This window comes from Spermophilus citellus, assembly GCF_964194105.1.
Source record: "Spermophilus citellus genome assembly, chromosome: 2".
NCBI lineage: Eukaryota > Metazoa > Chordata > Mammalia > Rodentia > Sciuridae > Spermophilus > Spermophilus citellus.
Genome location: NC_138183.1, coordinates 31,922,748 through 31,935,372, shown reverse-complemented (window position 1 = coordinate 31,935,372; position 12,625 = coordinate 31,922,748). Strand labels below are relative to the sequence as shown.

Genomic DNA, 12,625 nt, shown 5'->3' with positions numbered 1-12,625 from the left:
CTGCATAGTCTCCTTGGGAAAATGTCTTATTGATCATCCTCAGGGTTTGGTCTATGCAGGGAGACTAAATTAGGCCCCAGGAGTGTGAAATTGGTATATTCACAGTTCTTGTGTCTCACTGTGACTCCATTAAGTTGCCCCTTTAGAGTCTGGATGGAAGTCAATCTATGATTACATATAAACCATACTAGAGAGAGAAGAGTTACTGTATACATTGTTAAGAAATGGAGGCATACATGTTATAAAAAATATAATAATAATAATAAAGTAGAATTATGTTCCTAATTATTTTTATATAACTTAAATTACAGTGCTTTTATAATTCCAATGGTTTTACAAAATATTTTGCATTGTACATGATTCCATCTAATTTTTGCAACTACACGAAATACATATTGCTATGCTCCTTTTGCCAGTGAGAAAATTTTTAAGCGCAGGAAAGTTGGGTAATTCAGTTGTGACCACAGAACCACTAAGAAGCCAGAAGTAAAACCTGGTCTCATGTCCTTAAATCCTATGGTCTTCCTCAAAGATGACTCTGGCTATTTGCAAAAAGATTTAAAATAGACCTGTAGATTTTATACAAGACACTTTTAAAAAGAAAATAAGAAAACAAATTATAATTTGTAATGGGTATTGCCAAAGAGAAAAAAAAAGCTACTTTGATTAATACTCTGTGAGGTTAGCCACTGTTGTTTATAGATCCCTGAGGGAACATGTACCAATGTTTACTTTGGAAACACAAAAGAAGTAGCCCAGGGTTTTAAGAAAACACTGCAAAGTTTAACCCCATAGATAGTTATTAGAAAAGTACAGTTTCCTTCTTTGGATGCAGCTGAATAGGTAGCCTGCCCAGCAACAAACAAGGATGACCTTTGACCTCACCCACTCATGTTTGTATTTATTGGAGACCTACTGTGCCCCAGGCCCTCTTTTGGCTGTTGGGAACATATCCAACAACAGGACAGCTCTCTCTGCTTCTGGTCTTGCCCCTGACTTCTCACTACTCCAGTCTGTTCTCTACAGACTCCACAGAGACCCAGGACAACCTTCTAAAATGTACTTCTGACCATGTCCTGTCACTACCACCAAACTGTAGATTTTCAGAGACAAGAGATCACATTTGTCAGATTTGCCATTATATCTCAAGATCAGTCAAATCCCAACTCCATAACACATGCAAGGCTCTTCACAGTGTGTTCCCTGCTTCTCTCTTTGACCTCCCTCTCCCTTTTCTTGCCTTATACTGTTTTCTACAGACACATTGAACTCCTACACATAGACTAAAAGGGCGTACCAAGTTCCCTCTCCCCTCAGGCCTAAGAAATGCTACTTCCGTTGCTTTGAGGTTTCAGGCCATAGCCCTTCCCTTCCAGTTCTTCTTCTGCCAACTTTTAACATTCTTCTGCCTCAGTTCAGAACTCACCCCACTAGAAAATTCTCAGAAGTGTCCGGCTAAACCAGTCCAGTGCTCTCCTGCTTCATTCTGCACTTATCTTTATCTTAACATATCGCCTGCTGACTTATCAAGGTGCCTCCTAAAACAGTAGATAGCACATATCAGATCCGCAGATGTTTTTTTAAATTTCCGTAGTCTGTGTGCTGTTAGACTACCTGAGACTGGACAATCTATAAAGAACATAAATGTATTGGCTAACAGTTCTGGAGCAGGGAAGTGTTAGTTCAAAGTGCCAGCACGTTTGGTGATTCTCATTCCAAGATGGCGCCTTGCATGCTGAGTCCTCCAGAGGGGGCAAAGCAAGGTGTTCAAATAGCAGAAGGCAGGATTCCAACATGGCGGTGGGCGCAGAGAGATCGAGTCCCTGACCTCTTCAGCTGTGCAGGCATAGGGAGTCGTAAACAACCTAAATCTGTTTGCTCAGGATCACTAGGCAATGCTGAGCTGACGTGGATCTGGGGCGAACAGTCTGGGCCTCTCAGAACACACACTGAGCCCGGATCAGCTGAATTCAAGCTCCCGTTCGCCTACTTCCCGCAGACAAACAGCTGTGACTCAGCACTAATCCATCCAGCTGAAACCACTGGTCAGCCCTTCTCATCCTATGGAGGTAAATGCCAACCGAGCCTTCATAGGTAGTGGCCACAGGTTTGAAACGGGGCTTGGGAGAGACAGTAAGGACCCACCCGTTGCATTGGTCGTCAGGCAAAGGGAAACGAACTGTCGCCATTTGCAAGAGACACCACCATGGCAGAGAACTGACGTCATCAGACTGGGGCGGAGGAGATAACTTCATTGAAACCTGTGGCTACAGGTGTGTAATTCCCTAGCCTTCCCTCTCCACACATCGGGGAAATCTTAAGGGCCCCTCCCAGCTCTCCCGTGAGCGCGATAGCCAGACCGAGGGAATCAGAGATAGCGCGGGACCCGTGGCGCGGAACTACCGCTCCCACCAGGGATGACAGCTGAGGTCTCTTGCACCAGCTACCAGGGGCGTGGCTACTGGAGGGCAAGTAAAATTGGCTGAGGATTCTCAGCCCCAAGCTCTACAAACTTAGGGTCTGAGGGAATGGCAAACTGGAAGAGTGTGCCCAGTAGTTCATGAAAACAGGGCTCCCGGGAGCAACAGACCTGGCGTGTAGCCAGTATTGTGGGGAGCGGCACCCATGAGAGGGGCCTGGCTAGAGGAAGAGGAGGCCCTAGGCACTCAGGATTGGAGACTCACCCAGTCTGGGAGGAGCTGCTGCACAGTGATTGGTTCCCGCGTATTGACAGGAGAAACTTGGCCTGGTGGCCACAGCGCCACCTACTGGAAGAGAAGTTAATCAAACTCTAAGAATGCATTTATTAGTTTTTTTTTCTTTTTTTCTTTTCTCTCTTTTTTTTTAATTTGGGTTTTTCTTTCATTTTCATTTTTCTTTCTTGTTGTTTTTTAAAATTTTTTTTTACAATTTTTATAAAATTTTTTTCTTCTAATTTTAATTTTAATTTTTTTAAATTTTTTTTAAATTTTTTTAATTTCCTATTTTTTTCTTCTTTTCTCTTTTCATTTCTTTTCAATTATCTTATCCCCCCTTCCTTGAATTCTACCTGCTTACTCTCATTCTCTTTAGTAACTTCTTCCCTTCCCTTCTAATACCTTTCCTCCCAAGCATATAATAAATTTATAGGAGTAAACAGTAACTCATCAGTCAAACAGAACAAGAAGTAACATGAGCAGCTTCAAAAAGCAAGGAAGAAAAGGAGTACAAACAATGCAGGACAGCCTAAATATTCAGGAGGACCTAGAGTCATCAGAAAAATGGTCATATAAAGAACTCAAGGAACACCTTAGACAGATGGAATGGAACCTTAAAGAGGATACAAGACAGCAAATTCAAGCAGCGAAAGAACACATTGAGAATGAATTACATAAACAGATAAAAGAAGAAGTTAAGCATCTTTATCAGGAGATAGAGATTATAAAAAATAATCAAACAATAATTCTAGAAATGAAGGAAACGATAAACCAAATTAAAAACTCAATTGAGAGTATCACTAACAGAGTGGAGCAAGTAGAAGCCAGAATGTCAGATAATGAAGACAAAATATATCATCTTGAAAAGAGTCTAGCCAACTCAGAAAGGCTGGTAAAAAATCACGAGAAAAACATCCAAGAGTTATGGGATAAGATAAAAAAACCAAACTTACGAGTCATCGGGATAGAAGAAGGTACAGAGATTCAAACCAAGGGAATGAGTAACCTGCTGAATGAAATAATTACAGAAAACTTTCCAGAAATAAAAAAGGAAACAGATATACAAATTGAAGATGCATGCAGGACACCGAGCACACGAAATCACAGTAGACCAACGCCAAGACACATTGTTATGAAGATATCCAATATACAGAACAAAGAGAAAATATTAAAAGCTATAAGAGAAAGGAGACAGATTACATTCAGGGGTAAACCAATAAGGTTAACAACGGATTTTTCATCACAGACACTGAAAGCAAGAAGGTCATGGAACAATGTATTTCAAACACTGAGAGACAATGGATGCCAACCAAGAATTCTGTATCCAGCAAAATTAAGCTTCAGGTATGACAATGAAATAAAAATCTTTCATGATAAACAAAAGTTAAAAGAATTTGCAGCCAGAAAACCAGCATTGCAAAGCATTTTGAGCAAAACACTACATGAGGAAGAAATGAAAAACAATAACCAAAACCATCAGTGGGAAGTGCCTCGGTAAAGACAGAGGGCGAGGGGAAAGATAATCATGGAGAAACAAACTAAATTTTTTTAAAAAAGGATAAATAATCAAACATGGCTGGAAGTACAAACCATATATCAATAGTAACTCTGAATGTTAATGGCTTAAACTCTCCAATAAAACGACATAGGCTGGTATCATGGATTAAAAAAACAAATCCAACAATATGCTGCCTCCAGGAGACACATCTGATTGGAAAAGACATACACAGGCTGAAGGTGAAAGGATGGGAAAAATATACCACGCACACGGTCCTCGTAAGCAAGCAGGGGTGGCTATCCTCATATCGAATAAAATCGACTTCAAGACTAAGTTAATCAAAAGGGATAAAGAAGGACATTATATACTGTTAAAAGGAACCATTCACCAACAAGACATAACAATTATCAATATTTATGCACCAAATAATGGTGCTGCGACATTCATAAAACAAATTCTCCTCAAGTTCAAGAATCAAATAGACCACAACACAATAATTATGGGTGACTTCAACACACCTCTCTCACCATTGGACAGATCCTCCAAACAAAAGTTGAATAAAGAAACTATAGAACTCAATATCACAATCAATAACCTAGACTTAACTGACATATATAGAATATATCAACCATCATCAAATGGATATACTTTTTTCTCAGCAGCACATGGATTCTTCTCAAAAATAGACCATATATTATGCCATAGGGCAACCCTCAGTAAATATAAAGGGGTGGAGATAATACCTTGCGTTTTATCTGATCATAATGCAATGAAACTGGAAATCAATGATAAAAGAAGGAAGGAAAAATCCTACATCACATGGAAAATGAACAATATGTTACTGAATGATCAATGGGTTACAGAAGACATAAAGGAGGAAATCAAAAAATTCTTAGAGATAAATGAAAATACAGACACAACATATCGGAATCTTTCGGACACAATGAAAGCAGTTTTAAGAGGAAAATTCATCGCCTGGTGGTCATTCCTCAAAAAAAGAAAAAAACCAACAAATAAATGAGCTCACACTTCATCTCAAAGCCCTAGAAAAGGAAGAGCAAAACAACAGGAAATGTAGCAGAAGGCAAGAAATAATTATAATCAGAGCGGAAATCAATGAAATTGAAACAAAAGAAACTATTGAAAAAATTAACAAAACTAAAAGTTGGTTCTTCGAAAAATTAAATAAGATTGACAGACCTTTAGCCATGCTAAGGAAGAGAAGAAGAGAGAGAACTCAAATTACTAACATACGGGATGAAAAAGGCAATATCACAACAGATGCTACACAAATACAGAAGACAATTAGAAATTATTTTGAAAATCTATATTCCAATAAAATAGAAGATAGTGAAGACATCGATAAATTTCTTAAGTCATATGATTTGCCCAGACTGAGTCAGGAGGATACACACAATTTGAACAGACCAATATCAATGGATGAAATTGAAGAAGCCATCCAAAGACTACCAACCAAGAAAAGCCCAGGACCGGATGGGTATACAGCGGAGTTTTACAAAACCTTTAAAGAAGAATTAATACCAATACTTTTCAAGTTATTTCAGGAAATCGAAAAAGAGGGAGCTCTTCCAAATTCATTCTATGAGGCCAACATCACCCTGATTCTGAAACCAGACAAAGACACCTCAAAGAAAGAAAACTACAGACCAATATCTCTAATGAACCTAGATGCAAAAATCCTCAATAAAATTCTGGCGAATCGAATACAAAAACACATCAAAAAAATTATGCACCATGATCAAGTAGGATTCATCCCTGGGATGCAAGGATGGTTCAATATACGGAAATCAATAAATGTTATTCACCACATCAATAGACTTAAAGATAAGAACCATATGATCATCTCAATAGATGCAGAGAAAGCATTCGACAAAGTACAGCATCCCTTTATGTTCAAAACATTAGAAAAACTAGGGATAACAGGAACTTACCTTGACATTGTAAAAGATATCTATGCTAAGCCTCAGGCTAGCATCATTCTGAATGGACAAAAGTTGAAGGCATTCCCTCTAAAATCTGGAACAAGACAGGGATGCCCTCTATCACCACTTCTATTCAATATAGTTCTCGAAACACTGGCCAGAGCAATTAGACAGACGAAAGAAATTAAAGGCATAAAAATAGGAAAATAAGAACTTAAATTATCACTAGTTGCAGATGACATGATTCTATACCTAGAAGACCCAAAAGGGTCTACAAAGATACTTCTAGAACTAATAAATGAATTCAGCAAAGTGGCAGGATATAAAATCAACACGCATAAATCAAAGGCATTTCTGTATATCAGCAACAAAACTTCTGAAATGGAAATGAGGAAAAACACTCCATTCACAATATCCTCAAAAAAAATAAAATACTTGGGAATCAACCTAACAAAAGAGATGAAAGATTTATACAATGAAAACTACAGAACCCTAAAGAGAGATATAGAAGAAGATCTTAGAAGATGGAAAAATATACCTTGTTGATGGATAGGCAGAACTAACATCATCAAAATGGCGATATTACCAAAAGTTCTCTATAGGTTTAATGCAATGCCAATCAAAATCCCAACGGCATTTCTTGTAGAAATAGATAAAGCAATCATGAAATTCATATGGAAAAATAAAAGACCCAGAATAGCAAAAGCAATTCTAAACAGGAAGTGTGAATCAGGCGGTATAGCGATACCAGATTTCAAACTATATTACACAGGAATAGTGACAAAAACAGCATGGTACTGGTACCAAAACAGGCGGGTGGACCAATGGTATAGAATAGAGGACACAGAGACTAATCCACAAAGTTACAACTATCTTATATTTGATAAAGGGGCTAAAAGCATGCAATGGAGGAAGGATAGCATCTTCAACAAATGGTGTTGCGAAAACTGGAAATCCATATGCAACAAAATGAAACTGAATCCCTTTCTCTCGCCATGCACAAAAGTTAACTCAAAATGGATCAAGGAGCTTGATATCAAATCAGAGACTCTGCATCTGATAGAAGAAAAAGTTGGCTCCGATCTACATATTGTGGGGTTGGGCTCCAAATTCCTTAATAGGACACCCATAGCACAAGAGTTAATAACAAGAATCAACAAATGGGACTTAATTAAACTAAAAAGTTTTTTCTCAAAAAGAGAAACAATAAGAGAGGTAAATAGGGAGCCTACATCCTGGGAACAAATTTTTACTCCTCACACTTCAGATAGAGCCCTAATATCCAGAGTATACAAAGAACTCAAAAAATTAGACAATAAGATAACAAATAACCCAATCAACAAATGGGCCAAGGACCTGAACAGACACTTCTCAGAGGAGGATATACAATCAATCAACAAGTACATGAAAAAATGCTCACCATCGCTAGCAGTCAGAGAAATGCAAATCAAAACCACCCTACGATACCATCTCACTCCAGTAAGATTGGCAGCCACTATGAAGTCAAACAACAACAAGTGCTGGCGAGGATGTGGAGAAAAGTGTACACTTGTACATTGCTGGTGGGACTGCAAATTGGTGCGGCCAATTTGGAAAGCAGTTTGGAGATTCCTGGGAAAGCTGGGAATGGAACCACCATTTGACCCTGCTATTGCCCTTCTCAGACTATTCCCTGAAGACCTTAAAAGAGCATGCTACAGGGATACTGCCACATCGATGTTCATAGCAGCACAATTCACAATAGCTAGACTGTGGAGCCAACCCAGATGCCCTTCAATAGATGAATGGATAAAAAAAATGTGGCATCTATACACAATGGAGTACTATGCAGCAATAAAAAATGACAAAATCATAGAATTTGCAGGGAAATGGATGGCACTAGAGCAGATTATGCTTAGTGAAGCTAGCCAATCCCTAAAAAACAAATACCAAATGTCTTCTTTGATATAATGAGAGCAACTATGAACAGAGCAGGGAGGAAGAGCAGGAAGAAAAGATTAACATTAAACAGAGACATGAGATGGGAGGGAAAGGGAGAGAAAAGGGAAATTGCATGGAAATAAAGGGAGACCCTCATTGCTATACAAAATTACATATAAGAGGTTGTGAGGGGAATGGGAAAATAAACAAGGAGAGAAATGAATTACAGTAGATGGGGTAGAGAGAGAAGATGGGAGGGGAGGGGAGGCGGGATAGTAGGGGATAGGAAAGGTAGCAGAATACAACAATTACTAATAGGGCATTATGTAAAATTGTGGATGTGTAACCGACGTGATTCTGCAATCTGCATTTGGGGTAAAATTGGGGGTTCATAACCCACTTCAATCTAATGTATGAAATATGATATGTCAAGAGCCTTGTAATGTTGTGAACAACCAATAAAAAAAGAAAAAAAACAACAAATAGCAGAAGGCAGAAGGGAGAGAGAAGGGGGACAAACTCACCCTTTTAGAGTGGTATTAGTGCCACACATGAGGGGAATTAAATGCAAATTAATTGACAACTTGAGTTTTGAAGAGAAAAAACATTCAAACCATGGCAGGATCATTTAATACATGAATAAGTGATATGTGATACTGGACAGTTTGTCAGGAGTTTTTTTTGTTTGTTTGTTTGCTTTGTCTTCCCTGAAACTATTACAGTGCATAATTCATAGTGAGTATACATTGAATATTTTTCAATTTAAAATTTTTGTATATTTTAGACTTTAAACTTTATTTTTTTAAATTTATTTCTTACACACATGACAGTAGTGGAGTGCATTACATTCATAATTATCCATTCACAGCACAATTTTCATAACTCTGTATATAAAGTATGTTCACAGCAAATTATGCTATTATATATGAGCTCTCTTTTTTTTGCATTACAATTCTTAATACACCTTTATACCACAATTTATCATCTCTGTTTGTATATAAGGTATGTTGACACCAATGACTGGGAGTTAAATGAATCTTACACACACACACACACACACACACACTCTTAGATATATTAGGATGATTATATGTTATATTAAGACCAAACAAGGGCACTCTTGCTTGGCTAATTGTCACTTTCTATAGGGTATCCACTGAAGAAGCATTCTGCACATTCCCAAGTGCTAAAGGGGTTATATTTACCAACTGTTCTCATCAGGAGATTGGCTGCCATAGTAATATGTTTAAACAAATCTATGACTTGACTTTCCTGGTTAATGCCTTAAGTGCCCACCCTCCCCCAGGATAAAATATAACCTGTCTAGCATGATTTGCTCTGATAACTCTGCAATCACCTCTTAATGTACTCAGCTTTTTCCATTCTCCCAACCAGCCTTTGGGAACTATGTAAAATTCTTCAAGCTCTGTCTTCTTTCCCTGGCTTCTAATTTTCAGTTGACCTTTCCTTCCTGAAATACAACTTCTCATTTTTCCCCTTAGTGAACTTGTTTTATTTCTTCAAGCCCACCTTCAAAATGTCATCTCTTCTGAGAAGCTGTTCTGGCTGTTCCAAGAAGTTCACCACCCCCTTTTCCTTGCACCTGTAGTAATTTATATAGACCTCTATGATAAAACCTTCCAAACAGAATTAGAAACTATTGATGTACATATCCTGACATCAATATGTATTCTCACATCAATATGTGAGAATCTTGACATCAAGAAATATTTCCCATTCACCTTTGATATACTCAACCCTTTCTGATAGGCAATTAATAAATGTTGATGTACAAATCCTGATTTTGTAATCTCACACTGTATGTTGTGTTATTTTAACTGAATTTATAACATCCCAATGGATAGGCCTCATTCTTTTTTTGCACTTCAGGTTTCAAACACTGCACCCAAGCATCCTAATAATTTTCTGGCCATTTTTTTATTGTTATGGTATAAATAAGCATTTGCCTGAGTCACATGCATTAGATATCTTCAGCTTTACCATATGCACAGTATGTTACCTGATACAGAAGCTATAAAAATTGCATACCAGTACATGTAACAAAAATTTTAAAGTATGGTGCAATTGCTAAAGATGGCATTTCCCAAATGTGCAGGTCTTCAGCTTACACCCATGTTGTTTTGTGAGCTCTAAGATGTTCAGCAGATAGAGGACTATATTATTTCTGGAATATTAGCTGGAAATAATTCATCAACACAGTATTTCACATCATAATTCTTACCTTTATATTGGTGTTTCCATTATCTACATGCTTCACTCCTACCCTAATGATGATTAATGGTACCAAAGGGGCAGAAAATGAAGACAAGGAAAGGGCATGGATGCATTTTTAGCTATCAAGAGCTGAATACTTGATCTAAAACACAAATATAATTGAATGCTTAAAATTGAACACAGACATAATTAGTGCCAGAGTGGATTTCATCTCCAATAAAAATAGAAATGAATTAGTTTAAAATGCTTGGGATGGAAATATTAATTCTAGGTTGTGAAGTTAAGAATGCATTTGACAACACAGATTGAATAGATAAACACATAGCTCAACTAAAGCTTAAAATGTTTTATATGTGGATTTAAAAAGCAAGTTGTTTAGCATTTTGATAATGCTTAATATTCATACCATAAATCAAATTATCAAGAGATAGATCACATTCTTCTATAAAAAGCACTAAATCGATGTGGTTTAAAACTTAAGTAGAGTTTAATAGCAAAATGTAGTTACATTTGTTGTGAGGAGTACTTAGACTCTCAGAGGGAGTATACTTACTGACATATACCTATATAACATGGCATTTGTGAATCACCTAGTCCTTGAGAATTTGCCAAGGTAGAGATGCTGGTGGCATTTGATGAGTATTTGGTTAAAGAATAAATAAACATATATCACAAATCTTTTTAGGTTTATTTTCAGCACATCTGAACTGTTCTTCTTTCCTTCAATAAAACATCAAGCAAACCTAATTAATTTCTTTCTAAATCACTATTGAATCCCACATACTGACAACAGGCACTGAAGATTATCTGGACCATTCTTACTTTAGAAATTCAAGACATACATGCCTCTGCCTAACTTAAATGAGGAAGTAGTTTGATAGAGTGTTAGTACTTTGTGAACAAATATGTATTTATTATGAGCCCATGCACAATAAATGCAGTTGTGGGGACAGTTGGCTTTGTACAGAAAACTACACTTAATTGCCTGAACTGTACCAATATTCTGTCATGTAACCAGAAACCTGTGTTCTAATTTGTAATTTGAAACAAAAATCACGCATATTCCATAAACATGTATAACACTTAAAATTTAACAAATCTGACTTAAAACATTTGAACAATTTGATTCATATCTCATAGTCTAGTGAAAAAATAAATCTTCTACAAGATGTTATTCCATAGCACAATTGAAAGAATATTCTTCTGGCCAGGTGCTGTGGTGCACATTTGTAATCCCAGTAGCTTGGGAGGCTGAGGCAGGAAGACTATGAGTTCAAAGCCAGCCTCAGCAACTTAGCGAGGCCCTAGATGGGGATGTGACTCAGTGGTTAAGTGCCCCTGAGTTCTATCCCCAGTACCAAAAAAAAAAAAAAAAGAATATTCTTCTGATGTCTTATGACTAATTCATGTGGTTTTTAAAATCATGTTTGTAGGGCTGGGGATGTGGCTCAAGCGGTAGCGCGCTCGACTGGCATGCGTGCGGCCCGGGTTCGATCCTCAGCACCACATACCAACAAAGATGTTGTGTCCGCCGAGCTAAGAAAAAATAAATATTAAAAATTCTCTCTCTCTCTCTCACTCTCTCTCCTCTCTCACTCTCTCTTTAAAAAAAAAAATCATGTTTGTAGTCTATAAAAGTGAGAATGCCCTGAAATGTTTGTATGTGGTTGTATAGGTATTCCCATGAATTCTTCTGAAGTTATAAGACTGTAACATAGAAATTCTCAAATCTGAATGGGACCTCATGGAAATATGCAGCCTTATGTGATATGTTATGTACTAGAGGGTCTAACCAGTAGTGCATTGGATTGATGCTAATTATATCTCTGTTTGCCAGGTTGAGATATCATCCCAAGGAACTCACAAATGCTTACATTTAGTCTTCAGGGTAACTGTACAAGGAAATCACTATTAAAATCCTTTCCCCTTCTATTTAAACAGTGAATAGGTGGAGGATCACATGACTACCAAGAGCAGTACTCAGGATTTGGACAAAAGCAGTCCCCACCTGGGGAATTACCCTGCACGCTAACCAGAGCTCCAGTGCTTGGTTAACAGCAACCACTGGAGGTAAGTGGGCATCTGTACTGTTAACTAGTTCCATTTCTGGTTCTGATCTATATTTTTAAATCAGATAAATGGGGTTAGAACTTTGCCACATTTACTGACTGTGTGAAGTTGGGCATGTGAAATGTTTGTATGTGGTTGGATAGGTATTCCAAGCTTCAATCTCCTCATCAGTACAGTGGACAAGTACATATCACTTAGAGTTGTGGTCAAATTAGATGAGATAACATTGTGAAGGATATCATCCCTTTAAAAAAAAAGAGTGA

General features: G+C 37.6%; 1 protein-coding gene across 1 annotated transcript in view; it reads left to right on the top strand.

Moving 5' to 3' along the window:
- Positions 1-12,625, top strand: part of PLPPR1 (phospholipid phosphatase related 1) — a 660,783-nt gene that overhangs the window by 304,509 nt on the left and 343,649 nt on the right. The window contains exon 4 of the mRNA XM_081280540.1: positions 12,234-12,362. The gene's annotated coding sequence lies outside the window, so the exon portion shown is untranslated. The remainder of the gene's footprint in view (positions 1-12,233; positions 12,363-12,625) is intronic.